This window comes from Dasypus novemcinctus, chromosome 9, assembly GCF_030445035.2.
Source record: "Dasypus novemcinctus isolate mDasNov1 chromosome 9, mDasNov1.1.hap2, whole genome shotgun sequence".
NCBI classification, from domain to species: Eukaryota; Metazoa; Chordata; class Mammalia; order Cingulata; family Dasypodidae; genus Dasypus; species Dasypus novemcinctus.
Window position 1 is genome coordinate 47,306,148 of NC_080681.1, and position 12,679 is coordinate 47,318,826.

At 39.0% G+C, this 12,679-nt stretch overlaps 1 pseudogene; it reads right to left on the reverse strand.

The window, feature by feature from the left end:
• Positions 1 to 8,786: 8,786 nt before the first annotated feature.
• Positions 8,787 to 12,136, reverse strand: LOC101411607 (serine/threonine-protein phosphatase 6 regulatory subunit 3 pseudogene; annotated as a pseudogene).
• Positions 12,137 to 12,679: the final 543 nt, after the last annotated feature.

Consider the following 12,679-nt stretch of genomic DNA (forward strand, 5'->3'; position numbering starts at 1 on the left):
GGAAGTTAGGGCTTGAACATACCTTTTTGGGGACATGATTTAATCCATAACAGCCCTCTAAGGCTGTCAGGGGGAAATTAAAAGGGAAGAACACTTTTATTTCTACTTTTATTATTGGATTCAGACTTCCAAAGAAATGTCTGTTCACTGGCTAACTACACAGATAATGTAATAAAGACTTCAATGATCTTTAGCAACAAGGGACATAGATAAACTGATAAAAGGACACAAACAGTAACTCAAAGCCATAGGAAGAAATACAGATCACTGGATAAATAAATTATATAGGTAAATATGAAAACTAATATCATTGTAAATTGGTATATGACTACTCTTATTCTTGCCTATATGATTCAAGAGGCAAATTCATAAAATAATAATTATAAATCTACGTCAACAGGAATGCAATGTATAAAGATGTAATTTGTGACAGTAACAACATAAGACCAGGGGGATGAAATTGAATTGGACAAAGATATGATATGCTATTGAATGTAAACTGGTACCAATTAAAGTTACATTGTTATAAATTTAGGATGCTAATTGGAATTCACATGATAGCCACTAAGAAAATAATTTAAAAATACATAAAAAAGAAAATGAAGAGGGAATCAAAATGGTATACTAGAATAAAATCAAACACAAAAGAATCATGTACCACACTAATGAAATGTTGTTAATGGGGAAAAAAGTGTGTATGTGGGGGTGGAGGTGAGATATATGGGAACCTCCTGTATTTTCTTTTTTTTTTAAATTGAAGTATATCATTCATGCATGAACACACATAAACAATAAGTGCATAGTAAAGATTGCAAATTTATAAGATAATCATACATAACATCACACAGGGGTCTCATACATCACCCCTCCGCCAACTCTTTGCATTGGTGTGAAACATTTGTTACAAACTATGCAAGAACATCGTCAAAATATTACTACCAACTATAGTCCTTATCTTACATTTGGTGTATTTTTCCCCCAATCCATAATATTTTTTTAATGTATTTTTGTTACAGATATCGTGAACTTGCAAAACAATCATACAGATGTGTAGATTTCTCATAAAGCTCCACACCCTGGTGGAACATTTGTTAAAGATTATGAGATAGTATCTTTTGACTATTACCACCAATCATGGTCCATAGCATACATTTGGCACACTTTTTCCTTACACCTCCATTATCAACACAGTACAGCTTGGCATTGATGCAAGAATATTATAGTATTGCTGTTAACCATAGTCTATAGGTCACACCAATTGTAGTTTTCCCATGTTTCTCTATATTCCCATCACCCTGCAACAGTGATGTACATCTGCTCTAGCTAACAGAAGGACTCTCTTGCATTTGTACCCTTAGCTACAATTCTTAACCACCTCTGGGTTCACTGTGTTATTAAGTCCCTATATTATTCTTTAGCTCTCTTTCTATTGATATTTACTTCCCAGACTACATTTTTCAGTCACAATCCCATTTATAAACCAGTTGCTACTCACTATAATGTGTTGCTATCAATTCTATCCATCTCCACACTTTTACAGTCAAGTTAATTAAAACTTCTATGTACATTAAGCATCCATAGTTCTTCCCAACCCTCCTCTTATCGCCTTATAACCTAGACTCTGGGTTTTAATTCCATGTGTTTATTACTTGTATTCATATTAATGAGACCATGCAATATTTGTCCTTTTGTGTCTGGCTAACTTTGCTTAGTATAATGTCTTCAAGACTCATCCATGTTATCACATATGTCCCAATTTCATTTCTTCTTAGTGCAGCATAGTATTCCATTGTATATATATAAACCACATTTTATTTATCCATTCATTGGTGGTTGGACACGGGTTGTCCATTTTACTCTCCCACCATTTTACTCTCCCACCAACAGTGAAGGAGTGTTCCTATTTCTCCACATCCTCTCCAGCACTTATTGTTGTCTGTTTTGTTAATAATGGCCATTCTGTGTGGTGTTAGATGATATCTCATTGTTGTTTAAATTTGTGTTTCCCTAATAGCTAGTGATATGGAACATTTTTTCATGTGCTTTTTGGCCATTTGTATTTCCTCTTTGGAGAGATGTCTATTTAAATCTTTAGCCCATTTTTTAAATTTGATTGCTTGCTTTTTTATTTTTGAGTTGTGTGATTTCTTTATATATAATGGAAATCAAACACTTATGGGATAAGTGGTTTCCAAATATTTTCTCCCATTAACTTGGCTGCCTTTTCACCTTCTTGATGAAGTCCTTTGAATCACAGAAATGTTTAAGTATGAGGAGGTCCCATTTATCCATGTTTTCTTTTGTTGCTCGTGCTTTTGGTGTAAGGTTTAAGAATTCACAACCTACCACAAGGTCTTGAAGATGTTTCCCTACATTTTCTTCTAGGAACTTTATTGTATTTCCTTTTATATTTAGGTCTTTGATCCATTTTGAGTTAATTTTTGTAGAAGGTGTGAGGTAGGGGTCTTCTTTCTTTCTTTTGGCTATGGATATCCAGTTCTCCCAACACTATTTGTTGAATAAACTATTTTGCCTCAACTGGGAGGGCTTGACAGGTTTGTCAAAAATCACTTGGCTGTAGCTGTTAGGGTCTGCTTCTGAAACATCAATTCAGTTTCATTGGTCTATTTGTCTATCTTTATGCCAATACCAGGCTGTTTTTACCACTGTAGCTAGGTAATATGATTTAAAGTCTGGAAGTGAGAGTCCTCCAACTTCACTTTTCCTTTTAAGATGTTTCTGACTATTTGGGGTTTCTTACCCTTCCAGCTAAATTTGGTAATTGTGTTTTCCATTTGCTTAAAAATGTCTGATGGAATTTTTATTGAGATTCTATTGAGTCTATATATCAATTTGGGTAGAATTAACATCTTAATGATATTTAGTCTTCCAATCCATGAGCGTAGAATGTTCTTCCAATTATTTAGGTCTTTTTTCATTTCTTTTAGCAATGCATTTTTCTGAATACAAGTGTTTTGCATCCTTGATTAAATTTATTCCTAAATATGTGATTCTTTTAGTTGCCATTGTAAATGGAATTTTTTTCCTGACTTTCTCCTCAGACTGTGCATTATTAGTATATGGAAACACCACTGATTTTTGCACTGATTTTGCACTGATTTTGTATTCTGACACTCTGCTGAAATAATTTATTAGCTCTAGCAGCTTTGTGTAGATTTTTTGGGATTTTCTAGATATACAATCATATCATCTGTGAATAGTGAAAGTTTTAATTCTTCCTTTACAATTTGGATGTATTTTATTTCTTTTTCTTGCCTGATTGCTCTAGCTAGAACATCTAGCACTATATTGAACAACAGTGGTGACAGTGGGCATCCTTGTCCTTGATCTCAACAGGAAAGCTTTTAGTTTTTCACCATTAAGTACAATGTTAGCTGTGGGTTTTTCATATATGGCCTTTATCATGTTGAGAAAGTTTCCTTCAGTTCCTATTTTTTGTAGTATTTTTATCAAGAAAGGATGCTGTATTTGTAAAATGCCTTTTCTGTCTCAATTGGTAAGATCATGTGATTTTTCTTCTTTGATTTATTAATGTGGTGTATTTGCTGATTGATTTTCTTGTGTTGAACCAGCCTTGCATGCCTGGTATAAAACCCACTTGATCATGATGGAAAATTCTTTTAATGTATTCTTGGATTTGATTAGAAAGTATTTCATTGAGAATTTTTGCATCTGTATTCATTAGAGAAATGGGTCTGTAATTTTCTTTTTTTTGTAATATCATTATCTGGCTTTGGTATTAGGGTGATATTGGCTTCATATCACCCTGATTATTTAAGAGTGTGTTGTTTAATCTCCATATATATATATATATATGAATTTTCCCTTTAGTTACTGCTTAATTTCCAGCTTTACTCATTATGATCAGGGAAAATGCTTCATATAATTTCAGTTTTGTTGAATTTATGAGATCTGCTTTGTGTCGCAACATATGGTCTACCCTGCAGAAAGATCCATGAGCACTTGAAAAGAATGTATATCCTACTGTTTTGGGCTGCATTGTTCTGTATATGTCTATTAGGTTTAGTCCATTTATCATATTATTCAAACTCTGTTTCTTTATTGATCTTCCACCTAGATGTTCTATCCAATGCTGAAAGTGGTGTATTGAAGTCTTCAACTATTATTGTAGAGATGGCTATTTCTCCCTTCAGTTTTGCCAGTGTTCGCCTCATGTATCTTGGGGTATACTGGTTAGGTGCATATATACTTATGATTGTTATTTCTTCCTGGTGAATCATCCATTTTATTAATATGTAATGTCCTTCCTTGTCTCCCATAACAGTTTTGCTTTTAAAGCCTGTATCATCTAATATAAGTATAGGTACACCACCTTTTTTTTGGTTATTGCATGTGTGGAATATCTTTTTCCAACCTTTTACTTTCAATTTATTGGTATCTTTGGGTCTAAGGTGAGTCTCTTGCAGACAAGATATAGATGACTTATATTTTCTTATCCATTCTGCCAGTCTGTGTCTTTTGAATGGGGAGTTTAATCCATTAACATTCAATGTTATTACTGTAAAGGCAGTTCTTATTTCATCCACTTTGATGTTTGCATTTTGTCTGTCATTTAATAATTTGACACTTTTAATCTCATCATCATTAAAAAAAAATAATCTTGCTGGGTATAAAATCCTTGACTGGCAGTTTTTCTCCTGCAGTATCTTAAATATATCATACCATTGCCTTCTTGCCTCCATGGTTTCTGATGAGAAATTGGCACTTAATCTTATTGGGTACCTTTTATATGTTATGTATTGCTTTTCTCTTGCTGTTCTCAGAATTCTCTCTTTGTCTTTGGCATTTGACATTCTGATTAGTATGTGTCTCAGAGTTGGTCTATTTGGATTTATTCAGATGGGAGTACGTTGTGCTTCTGGGACATGGATATCTATGTCCTTCAATAGGGTTGGGAAATTTTCCACCATTATTTCTTCGAATATTCTTTCTGCCCCTTTTCCCATCTGTTCTCCTTCTGGGACACCCATGACATGTAGTTTGTGCTTCTTTTTCTGTCATTTACTTCCCTGAGACCCTGTTCAATTTTTTCCATCCTTTTCTTCATCTCTTCTTTTGTTTGTTCACTTTTGGAAGCCATGTCTTCAAACTTGCTGATCCTTTCTTCTGCTTCCTCAAATCTGCTGTTATATGCCTCCAGTGTATTTTTAATTTCATTTATTGCACCTTTCATTCCCATACGACCTGCTATTTTTCTATGTAGACTTTCAAATTCTTCTTTATGCTTACCCAATGGCTTCTTAATATCCTTAATCTCTTAAGCCATCTCATTGAATTTATTAAGGAGATTTGTTTGAACATCTAAGATTACTTGTCTCAACTCCTTTATGTCATTTGCGGGCTTATCTTGTTCCTTTAATTGGGCCATATCTTCCTGTTTCTTGGTATGGATTGTAATTTTTTGTTGGTGTTTCCATATCTGGCTTGCTAGATATATTTTTTTGGGGTGCAGTTTCTCCCTTTAGTTTATGGATTTCTTATCTTTTCTCCCTTGCTGGTTGTGTAGTAGGAGCCAAGGATGTAGTTGGTGCTGTAAGCTATGGAGGCTGAAACTGCCCACATTGCCCCAGGAATTGATGAAGTTTCTCCCACCTTTCTCCTCTGTCAGGGTTAGGGACAGAGTTGTAGCCATGTATAATGATCCCAGTTGGGCACAAGGCTGTCTGTAGTCACCTGGATACATTGATGAAGCTTCACACCCCTTCCTCCCCTACTTAGGCAGGGATGGAACTATAGTTTTGGTCACCAATCTAAGCTGTGTGGGTCCAAAATGACCGCAGTTGCTCAGGTAAACTGATGTATCATCAGACCCTCTCCCTACAAGGAGTGGGAATGAACCCTCTGGAGTGCCCAACAATCTAACCTCTGTGGGCCAAATATGCCTGCAGTTGCCCTGAGAGGCTAAGGGAGTACTGTCCCTTCTGCCCTTTAGGGGGTTGAAACACAACCACAAATGCTCAACAGTTCAGTCCTGTAAAGTACCCTCCATTGCCCAGAAAGGCTGAGGAAGCACCAGCTCCCTCCTATCTTATTGGGTGGTGGGAGTGGTTCTATGGGTGCTCAACAGTTCAATCCCTCTAGGCCCAAAACACCTGCCATTGCCTGGAGAGGTTGAGGAAACACCAGCCCCATTCTATCCCCTTAAGGCATGGGGTTGGATCCACAGGCACTCAACAGTTCAGTCCCTGTTAGCTGAAAGTACCTACCATTGTCCAGAGAGGCTGTGCAGACACCAAAACCCTCCTATCCTATTGGGGGTGGGGGTGGGGGTGGATTTATAGGCATCCAGTTGTCCAGCCCATGTGGGCTAAAGATCTGCTGTTGCCCAAAAAGGCTGCAGAAAGACCAGTCCCCTTCTTTCCTATTGGGGGTGAGAGTGCATCTACAAGTACCCACCAGACCAGGTTATGTGGGCCAAAAGCACCCACAGTTACCCAAAGAGGCTGGGCAAATATAGTCAGTCTCTTGTCCTATTGAGGATGGAGGTTGAGTCACAGATGCCCAACAATCAGACTTGTGCAGCCCAAAACTATTGCCCTGAGAAGTTGAGGCAACACCAGCCCCTCCTATCCTGTGGAGGGGCAGAGGTAGAGATGGGCTCAAAGGCACTCAAGAAATCTGTGTGGGCTGAAAACTCCTGTCATTGCCTGGAGAGGCTGAGGATACACAGTTCCTCTCCTATTCTTTTGGCATGCAGGGATGCAACCCCAGGTGTCTGACTATTCAGCCTCTGCCAGCAGAGAGCACTCGCACTTCCCTGGAGAGCCTGGTGCAGGCCCCACCAGCTACCTCTCTGCTGGAGGTGGGGCTGGAGCTGAGGCTAGAGCTGCAGTCCAATCTCAGTGAAAAGAAGCCCATCCCTACCTACACTGGATTTCATGCTGGGGGTGGAGTCAAGATGGCAGCTACTGGACTCTTTCCCACTTGGACAGGCTCAGACCTAGCTGACTCTAGGATTACACTTTAGCCAGCTGAGCCCACTAATCAGTAGCTGAGGTCAGTGGACATCTGTCTCTTCCTCCACTGTTTATGGGAAATGGAGCTTTTAACTCCAGCCATGGAATAGCTCCTGAGGTGGCTTGTGCCCCTAGAGTAGGATGGACACCAGCCTCTGCAGCATGGCTTGCAGCTTCCCAGAGGTGTGGTATCAGTTCTCCCCTCCCCCTTCCTGCCTGCTAGAGGTGGGATTTAGCTTTAGACTAGACCTGCAATCCAACCTGGGTGGAAAGAAGCTGGTCCTTACAAGCACTATGATTTTCAGTCATCACTGCTTTCCTTTGTGCCTGGGGTGGAGTCAGAATGGCAACCACCAACTTCCCTCTGACCTGGACAGGCTCAAAGTTTAGTTGTTCCTAGGATTCTACTTCAGCCCACCAAATCCACTAATCAGTACCTGAAGTCAGTGCCACACTGTTTTCCTCTTGTTTTTTATTGGGGGAAATGGAACTTCAATTCCAAACACGGAATAGCTCCCAAGGCAGCTTGCATGCCATGGGCACCGACCTCCGTGGTGTGGAGAGCTCTCCTCAGGATTCCTATATGTAGATGGGTAGTCTCCTCCTTCCACACTGTCAAGGATGTTGCAGGATACTCCTCTGGTCTCCTGGGTCCTCCAAAAGGTGCTTTAGGTAGCTCTGGGTGACCGCCAACCACCCTATTTCAGGAGCTGACTCCAGGAGCTCCTTACTCTGATGCCATCTTGGCTCCACACCCCCTCTTGTATTTTTGAGGTAACATTTATGTAATCTAAAACTTTTATAAAATAAAATAGTTAACATTAGAAGTATTGAGGACAAAAGTTATGACATACAGAAAACAAATAGCAAAATGACAGAAGTAGGTCCTTTCATTAGCACTTATCAATATAAACATAAATGGATTCAATTCACCAATTAAAAGATAGAGATTGACAGAATGGATTAAAAAGAAAGCTTGATTCAATCATATACTGTTTATTTAGCCACCAAAGTACAAATATATTGAAAGAAAAAGGATGGAAGAAAGTATATTCTATACATATAGTAATCAAAAACCACCTAGGTGGTTTTACTATTATAATATCAGATATACAGCTATTATTATAATAATATATTATAATATTAGATATACAACTATTTCCTGTAACCAAAAATAGTTATAAGAAACAACAAGGAAAAATGCATTAATAAAATGGAAAATTCATCAAGAAAATATAACAATGTTAAAAATATATACCTTTAATAAATGAGTCCCAAAATATATGAAGCAAATATTGACATAATTGAAAGGACAAATAGACAGTTCTACAATAATACTTGGTTTTAGTTTTGCTTGAGCTGTTATGACAGATACCATGTATTGGGTTGGCTTAAACAATAGAAATTTATTGTCTAATGGTTTGGAAGGCCAGAAGGCTTGCTTCCTCCTCAGTTTGGTAGTGTTCTGGTCTGGTTGAAGCAATCCTCAGGCTTCTTGGCTTTCCTATCATGTATTTTTTCCAGCTTTAAAGGTTACTTTTTCCTTATGGAAGGAACATACAAACAGATATATTTAACCCAGAAAAATTAACTCTGGGAAATGTTAGATAGTTAACTCTAGGCAAATCATCTTCCTCGGGTGGGAACTCTAGTGCCTCAATCAAAGAGATCACTCTTCCTGCAAGACTGAGCATACAGTACTGTGAGTTGGCCCTCAGCAACTGTTGTTTTGGCTGACTTATCCCATCAAACCACTGGCTCAGTCTATGAAAAATGTGATGCTCTGGACTATTGCTGATGGAATGGGGGACTGTGAACTTTACTCTGCCATGTCAGTGGTCTCCTCCAGTAGACATTTATAAACAGCATATTGAAGATAGACAATTTTCCTTCATTGATTTTGAAGACTATAGTCTCTGTCTTGACATCTATATCGAGGCTGAGGATTTCCTTCATGCTGCCATTCATCACAGTCTCAGTTACTTTGTATGTACTTTCTGCATCTTTCTCTCCAATAGAGCTGATTTCCATAGCCACACTCCCTGGCACTTCTGGCTTTGTGGCAAAGGCAGAAAAACTGGTAGTTAGAGAGCCTAAGGATTTCCATTTCTACTGGAGAATTACTTCTCAAGGAATCATTTGTATTCAAAGAGGAAATGGTGGGCACCAAGGTGGAAGGGAAAATGGACGTTAAATGTGTGGAACCAAAGTAAAAGGGGGGCAAGAGAGGAGTTTTTTGAGAGTACACAAGGATGGATATAAAACATGTAATATTACACCATAACATATAGGAGATGACAGACTGATAATGTAAACCATAATGTAAAACATAGGATAACTAAAAATGTAAAGAACTGTGTATCCTAAAGTATGCACTATAATGTAAGCACAGATATTACCTTGTTAGAAAGCTAATATCTCAGACTCTGTACATCACCTTAAGTAAATATGATGTGAAAAGGGTGTAAGAGTATCGCTGTGGAAGGAAAAAGGTTTTGTGGTGGATGTATGGGAGTGCTGTATATTATATATATGCATTGCTGTGGTCTAGGACTCCTGTGAAGAAATGCTGAATAATTAGGGGGGGGGGGAAAAAAAAAAAAGATAGGATGTGGAATTTTTTCAAGTCAACATTCTTTATCTAAGTTCTTTATCTAACTTTATCCAAGTTCTTTATCCATCCTTTAAACCCATCGCTATATACCATTCCCTAGTAAGGGACCATGACATTATATTGGGCTTCAAATTTCAGGGAGTTCTGGACCACAGAGTGTTTCAACAATGGCAATGGAGGGATACTGGTATGGGATACCAATGACAGGTGATATATGGCTGACAGGGAGCTGTACAGAACATATGTCCAGGGGGCATGGTAATGATTGGATATACCCATAGTGGCAACAATTAAAAACCACAGCAGGGGGGGTACTGGGTTCCTGGCCAGTGGTGCTCTGCCGCGGTCCCTAGGGGAGCAGCGACAGTCTCCCAGGTACAGCGGCGGGGACCTGGAGGGAGTGAGGGTTCAACAGTGAGCCCCTGATGCTAATGACTATGCTTGTGAGCTGATAAACCTAAAATAAGAACAAGGCCTAGAGCAACATTGTGCCTGGGAATTTCCTCCTGTCAGCCTTCATGTTACTCAAATGTGGCCAGTCTCGAAGCCAAACTCAGCATGTAAATGCAATGCCTTCCCTCCAGCGTGGGACATGACACCCGGGGACGAGCCTCCCTGGCAACGAGGGACCACTATCAAATACCAACTGATGATGCAACTGGAAAAGGACCTTATATGGAAGGTTCAATGCGGATCAGCAGAATATCCAGGTCTACATAAAATAACATGACTTTAAAATGCTGTTTGACCTAAAGTAAGGGGGAAATGGAAAAGAGAAATGAGTTTATATGGCTTCGAGTTTCTAAAAAAGAGTCTGGAGGCTGGCAGAAGGATTGCCCTCATGCACAACTGAGCAGAGTCAGAGAGACAGATAAAGCAGATACAACCCCCAGATATTGGTTCCTTTGAAGGCTAAAGAGACCCATGAGAGTTATGGCCATGGCCGATGGGGTTAACTACCAGGGCAGATGGCCCCTCTTTGGAAATGGTGTTTATGTGTGATGAATCTGGACTCAGATGGGATCTCCCTTCATAAGACTTTCATGCTAATGTGCTGGAGGTGCAGTTAACGTTGGGATTTAAGATATATTTAGGGGATTTGAATCTCTGGACTGACAATGTGATAGCCAGGTCCTGAGCCTCAACAGACTCCAGTACCTACAATCTGATTTATTGGACTTACCACACTCAGCTAAGATGGAGTTGAAGAAGGACAATCACCACACCATGGAGCCTAGAGTGATTACAACTGAAAATGGGAGGATTGCATCCAGCATCCATGTGGAATTTGAGCCTCCTCTTGACATAGAGGTGCAATGGACACAACCAATCCAATGTCCACATAGAAGAGGTGGTATTGGATTGAGAAAAGTGGACATGGTGGACGATGGGTATGGGGAAAGGCAGGAAGAGATGAGAGGTGGAGGTGTCTTTGGGACATGGAGCTGCCCTGGATGGTGCTTCAGAGGCAATCACCGGACATTGTAAATCCTCACAGGGCCCACTGGATGGAATGGAGGAGAGTATGGGCCATGATGTGGACCATTGACTATGAGGTGCAGAGGTGCCCAAAGATGTACTTACCAAATCCAATGGATGTGTCATGATGATGGGAACGAGTGTTTATGGGGGGGGAGAGGGGGGGGTGGGGGAGCGGGGTTGAATGGGACCTCACATATATATTTTTGATGTAATATTATTACAAAGTCAATTAAAAAAAAAGAAAAAACAAAAAACAAAGAGGAAATGAACTCTTTAAAAGAATTACAGCCTATCTCTTTAGTTAGCATTGGTTCCCATGTGCTCCAGATATCAGATCCCCACAGAGTCTAACACCAATGCTGGCTGACCAATTTGGTAGTTCATTTAAATCTACCTCCATTTTATCCTCTGTATTAGCACTACTGGATTTAAACAGTTTTATTTGATTCCTTCCTCTTCTAAGTCAGTATTTTCCTCACTGTCTGTACTCACCAAACTGGATTATCTTTGGGGTTCTATTGTAAATGTGATGTGCTTCTCCTCCCAGCTATCTTCTTGATCAGAGCCAGCATTGTCAAACTCTTTTATTCTTTCCTTACAACATGCTTCAAATGAGGCAATATTTCTGCTTTCATTTGTATTGTGAGTACAGTTGATGTCTGATACTTGATCAAAAAAAATTACTGATGTCATACTGATCTGAAAACTTCTCATCTTTGAATTCAAATTGGTCAATAAAACTGGAAACCATTTATTGCACATGATAACCAGAAGAGTCTTGCTGTAAAGAAGAATCCTGTGAGAAACCCCTTTCTTCAAAATCAATATCATCATTCATATTATGGATGAATGATATAGCAGGTTTGAACTCTATCTACCATGGTGTATTTGATAGATTCACCCAATGGCTTATGTATAATGCCGCACATCATTCCATGACTTCATATGGAAGATCTTTCATAAGTTGCTGTACTAATGCACCATTGGGTCCCTTATCAGAATGGTGCACAATACAGTTAGGTGTTCTTGTGAAGTTCTCCATGTAATCATGTCATCTTTTTCTCTCACTCAGCCTCTGTCTTCCCCCTCATTTCCTAGGCTTCAAATATTTCATCAACTGACATTTTTGAAAAAGATGTTTTCAAAAGGACTTTCAAGAATCAGTGCAATACAAATTTCCACTTGTCTTTGGAAAAAACATATTTCGTGTATATTTGAAAAATATGCCCAAATGATTCTAATACTATTCCGTTCAATGCAGTCCCCATTTACGCTGCTGATATATGTTTTAAGGAGGTTGGATATCAACCTAAATAATTCAATTACGTGTTCCCAACAGAAGGATCCAGTACACCCCATGTAGTCTTCATCAGAACTTTATTGTGTGGCTGAAGAAGGAGCTCATGAAAAAATTCATTAAGTCTTCCTTTGATGGCTTCTAGAACACTCTTGTTGACTGAACAAGCTGAGTGACTTATGCTTGGTGGGCAGATCTCTATACAACTTTCAAACATTTGTTATAGTGTATAGTGTCTCAAGTAAAATCAGCAACATGTGGATTGATCTAACTATGGCTAACTCATTT